Below are 6,000 nucleotides of genomic sequence, written 5' to 3' on the forward strand. Positions count from 1 at the left end.
ACGTAACCACCCGTCAAAACTACCATCAAACTGCGATGCCATTTGAGTCAAGATACCGAGGAAAACGAGCTCCAGGTGCCATACTAGCCGAAATATGTTGGTGGAGTAAACATATTTTTCAATACGACCAGGAAGGAAATGAAGGAAAATGGAGTAACCAGGAGGAAAAAGAATATGAGGTAGAAGAAGAAGAGACAGGCATGGAATTCTTTACTGATGAATCTGATTACTCTGATAATGATGATGTTGAAATTCAATCATTGTCGAAAAGAGCTCGTCTCCAAGGTTTTAGTACGTAAAAATTCTTTATTTTAATAAAAAAAAAAAAAAAATTATAAGAATTCAAGTCTATATTCTTTTTACTTAATCTATTTAATATTTTTACCTACAGAGTTTTTAGATATTTAAAAAAAAATTTAAAGCAGAGTATAAAAAAATTATTTTTATGAAGAAAAATCTTGTTAAAAATTTATTTTTTTAGAAAATAACAAACTTAAAGTTCAGTTTTATGTTTTTATCTTATAAATGACTTTTTTAGTACATTTTGCAACATTTTTGCCAGAAGAAATAGTGAGAAATTTTAATTATATTATTTTCATAATTACAGTAAAAAATGGTAAAAACATACAATTTTTCGAAATTTTGGTATTCAAAATTGCGTATTGAGATATAGGTTCTTCTGAAAATAAGTTTATTTGTACATGTACGAAATTTCTGCATCAAGCTATGACAAAATAAATGGATTAAATCAAACAAAGGTCGATTTATAAGTCAAATTTAGCGTACAGGTAAAACTCCAAAATCTCATGAAAATAGAAAACTTCAAAACGCTATAAAAAAAAAAATCGAGCTAACTTTTAAAAACACAGCGAGGGTTTTGCTATTGAATAGGTATATTTTCAGAAAAAAAAGGTCCGGTGTGGTTTGATTTTGATGACCCCAAAATTGTCGCACAGTGTAATGTGTGACTCTAATGAAAGCGCAGAGGAGTCTTGTCAGTGCGGTGTAGTCACCGATCGTCATCGCCTAATTCATTTAATGGTAGGCCCAGGAAAAGTGTTGTTTCGAGGGATTGGGGCCAGAGGGAGTCACATGACGGACATATAATTAGTTTGTCGGGGTCGATTCATTTTACTGTGCGCCTTAACAGCGAGCATGGAAGCCTCGTTGTGAATGTATTGTAGGGTAGACATCAGGAGGCATCCCGTAGCTGTCCTGATAGCAGTATTTTGACAGGTATGACCTTTGCCCATTGCGAATCACTAATACCAGGCGACCAGACGGGTGTAGCGTAATTTAGTACCGACCGGCCAAATACTTTAAATGTCACCAGCAACATTTCTTTTCTGCCGGCAAGCGATTTGTCGAAGGTGACACCCAGAATTTTGGGGTTGTTAAAGGTTGGTATTGGTGTGCTATCAACTTTCACCAGGGTCACCGTGAATTTAGTGTGGGAAAGCTGGAAATTCCTCACAGTGAAAAAGTGAGAAAGGCTTGCGAGACAAACGTTGACTTTGAAACACAAGTTATCGATGGCATTGTGGGACGCCGTTATTGAAGGGCGGAGGAGACCAATGAACTCGCTTTGGTGGGTGGGCGAGCTTCGAAATATAGAAGTTAATAAGCAATCGGTGAAAGGATGATATCCTGCGACACTCCTTGCTTTATCCTCCTCTGTTTTGAGCTCAGGTCTCGAAAGATGACAGAAGATTGCCGACCATACAGGTAATAAATACTACATGGTCTGAAATGTTGACTCAGAACGACCATGCTATAAAATAGATTGGCCTAGCCCACTGTTTATTCATTAGAACGTCGCAGGGAAGCCGGAAGACAGAACGGTTTTGTAATTCGCGTTTTTGGGGCAACCGCTTTTTTCTAAAACAAACTCAAAAAATTATATTTGTTCATTAATCGTAGAATCTGGAATCTACTTGCAATAAAAAGTTGAGCTCACTATCTGTCACTGGTATATACTCGTATGTGCAAGGTTTGAATTAATCATCCAAATTTGTTTCTAAAAAACTTTTTTATTAGATAAAAAAATTATTTTGTCTGTTGGTGTGCTGGATTTGTCTAAATCACAAGTGCTAAATATGATTGACATACGACACCATTTACAAAAATTATAAATGTTCCGATCGTGTGATTAATTTTGATTGGGCTTTATGGATTTGTATGGGGTTTTTTTGTACTTAAATTCAAAACAGTGTTTGAAGCTTTAAAAAAATAAATATTACAAAAAAAACACAAATTAAGGCTAAAAATAAACAAACATACGAAATTCTCTTATACAATTTCATGATACAGCAATCCTTTGCTTGCGAAATACTGAAAAAAGAGATCAGTATAGAGTATGCATTATATTGAGTAGGTACATTGGATGAATTTTTTGGTTGCCTCATACGTTGTTGATGGCGTTTGGCTTGCTCATGATTCAACGAGGGAAATGAAGCTAAAGGATGGTAAAGAAAGGCGCAGTGAGGTAAGTAAAAGAAGAAGTAAAAAAGGTGAGTAAGGCTAAATAAATTAGAAATAAAATACCGTCTTCTGTGTGTACAATATTTTATTTATACACATAATGGTCGCATAGACGCTCTTCTGTAGGTCTGTAGTCTTGAAAATAATTCCTCACTTGCATTTTGCTGGAAGAATACCTGCTCTGTGTGCTGTTGTTTAAAAGCTAAAATTTTAGAGCAGTTTTGGAATAACAAGCAATATTCATACGAGCAGAATACGCGTGATAGTTAAAAAACCCATATAATTTTAGCATAATCTTCCTTGGGTATGGCTTTTTGACTTTTGACCAATTACCAAACTCCTTAACCAACCGTCTTAATCAACTGCTGTTCCGTAAGTTTATGAAGGAATGAAGAGATGAAATGTGATATCTGAACGTTTCAAGTCACAACACAATAATCCAAAGGGCCTTGGGGGCCGTACAGATGTCACACATTCTATTTTGCCACAACCGCACCAATACTTATTGTACAATGAGACTTCCCGTGTTCAGAGAACAACTTATAGCCTAAAGCTGGGTAAATCAGAGGCGAGCTGAGTACTTCTGAAGCAATAAAAATCAGCGAATTCTTTGCGTACTTAAAAAACGCGCTCAGATTTTAGAATTTTTAGTGAAATATCGGCCTAATATTATATTATGTTATAAAAAGATTTTGTACAATAAAATCACATAAAAACCCTTAAACCATAAACATAAACGTTTTCTGCAAAAAATTATGCTGCGCCGTTAATGTTTATATCTTTGGTTGCAAGCAACTATAAACCGTAAGACAGCGCCCACAAGTCACGCATAAAAGCAAATGAAAATACGAGTGAACAACTTGGTCGACATTGAATGACTGCTTTTTGTGGTTCAGAGCTTTTAAGCCACAACACAACCACACTATGAATCTCGAGTAGGTACGCAATGCGCCGGCGCGAACCAACTGCCAACTGGCAACGCTACCGCCACCGCAGCAACCAAATGTCACATCAATCAGCGATGATCAGTTGAAGGAATTTATTGCTAAGTAGTTTTTATCGGTGTAATATTTTTATACAAGTACTTGTCTGTGTGTGTATATTTCATCGGGTGTTTTTTAGTTGCATGAGAATTATCGATATCGATAACTATGGTTTGACAGCTGAGAATGGCAAACTGTGTTGACATTTCTCTTTACAACCAAGGTTTGGCAAGCCATCATGAATCGTTTAACGCCTGAACAACGCTTCCAAATTGTGGAAATGTACTTTGGTGTGTGACTACCATTTGGAATTCCCAAAGAGAACGTACTATAGGTTCGAATCTCGGTGAAAAACCAAAATTAAGAAAAACATTTTTTTAATAGCGGTCGCCCCTCGGCAGGCATTGGCAAACCTCCGAGTGTATTTCTGCCGGCTGTAGGTCTCTCCATTTGTGGAACAACATCAAGACGCACACCACAAATAGGAGGAGAAGCTCGACCAAACACCCAAAAAGGGTGTACGCGCCAATTATATATACCTGTACATATACATGTATGTATATATATACTCAAAAATTGAACTGATCGAATGATCCGTGCAACTCCCAACAGTGGCGGACATATGAATCCGGCATCCTATTCAAAAAATAAATTCCCGATTACGATAAAAAATATTCATTTCACTAATATTTATTGAAGTGAAACTTCTTTAGGCGCGTCGGGGGCCCCAAGGCAGATTGAAAATAGGCGAGTGAAACGGTAAGTTCGGAGCGTTACCGAAATCCGTCAAATGGGCGGGGCCAAGGAGCAGCTGCTCCTTCCCACTCTCGCCTATTCGCTCTCTCTGTCGCTCTCTCGCATCGCAAGCGCTGAACGATGTGAGGGAGCCACTGAGACACGCCGTCTCTCCCCTTCTCTCTCGAATGCCTTTCTTTCTCTCCCGTTTGCTCTATAGCAGTGCTGTCCAAAATGAAAAATGTGAGTGTATAAGTGAGAACGAGAGAATGGGAGCAGCTCAGTGGGAAATTTAAACCAAAATAAATAAATATTGGATTGGAGTAGACAATTTTTGTGGGAGGAATCGAAATGCCTTTTGATATTACATCTATAGCTTCCTTTGAACGACTTGTAACATAAAAGGCATTGCAAGTCGCCAAAGGCACTTTCTAGCATAAAAAAGTTCTCACACGGCATTGTATTGCATACATTAAGCGTCGCGGACAAACGTGTTGTTTATTTGTTGCTGGTTTGCTAACGACTGAACGATGGAGAGTAAGAATACGTGTCATCAATTGATGTATGGGATGGACAGCACTGCTCTATAGCAAACTACCCACGCCGTGCATCAGCCGTTCAGTAAGTGTGAAGCGAGGTTAGGATATTGCGTTGACCTGTGATTCGCACTGAACGAAGCGATATTCTTAATAGTTTTTAACAATATCGCTAAATCGAAGGATAATACGTATTACGGCTATTGATTTTTCTTTATTGCGTAACTATTTAGAGGAAATTCAGTGTGTGTTGGTGAACAATTAAGTTACGGGCAAAATGAGTCAGAGTGAGACTGATGTGACGCAAACTTGCGCATCAGATGCGACTCATCAACAGATAGTTGTCTCCAATATGCCTGATGAAATACATGGCAATCCAAGGTAAATATATATTAAGTAAATATATCAAATAAATATATCAAAAAATATATCACATAAATGTACGATGAAATACATCACGAATGAGGGATTTTGAATACATAACCTCGTTAACGTGTGGGTTTGAATAGAAAATTCACTAAACTCGTAATTAATACACAGCCCCGGTAAATTGGTTTATCGCGTTCTTTCTCTTGGACTCCCATGCATGGAACAACCAACTTAGAAGTTTCACTTTTACCGTGCGTGAGTCTGACAGACCCTCGATTTTTTTTTTGTATTATTCTTTTTAGTTCTCAAGCTATTAAAAAACACCCGCTATATATACAAGTATTTCTGGGCATGCCTGCTCTGATTTCTGCTGCTAAGGAGCTAGTTATTTTAAACGCATACCTATATAGAAGTTGCAATTGCAGCTGCAACATTGCTGTGACGCGTATCTTACTGCGGTTGCGCAGCTGGTAGAAGGTGGCGCAGCAAATAAACTATGCGAAGTAGAAACAAAGCTAAGAATTCTACTGAAATATGCGAGCATATCGACAACATTTTCGTACTTTGCGCTCATATGTCAAGTTGTCAACTTTGTTAGCGCGCAACTTCGCATTAACGCTTCGCTGTGGCGTCTGCGGTAATCTGAAATGTCAATGCAGGAACTATGCGGCTAATGGCAACGAAGCGCTGTAGCATACATCTCCAATAGATACTTGCACCACAGAATAGTTTAGGAAAAGAGCTAGAAACAAGAAATAAGCTTGGAGGCTGATAGTTGGCTTTGATGTGCGCGCGATAACAGCCCCACGAATAACAGCTCGTGGTGCTGAGCTGGGGTAAGTGTTGTTGTGAGTGACTACACGCGAATGTCACTGTGCTGCACATGCAACCAAGCG

This window comes from Anastrepha ludens, chromosome 6 (genome assembly GCF_028408465.1).
Source record: "Anastrepha ludens isolate Willacy chromosome 6, idAnaLude1.1, whole genome shotgun sequence".
Lineage (NCBI taxonomy): Eukaryota > Metazoa > Arthropoda > Insecta > Diptera > Tephritidae > Anastrepha > Anastrepha ludens.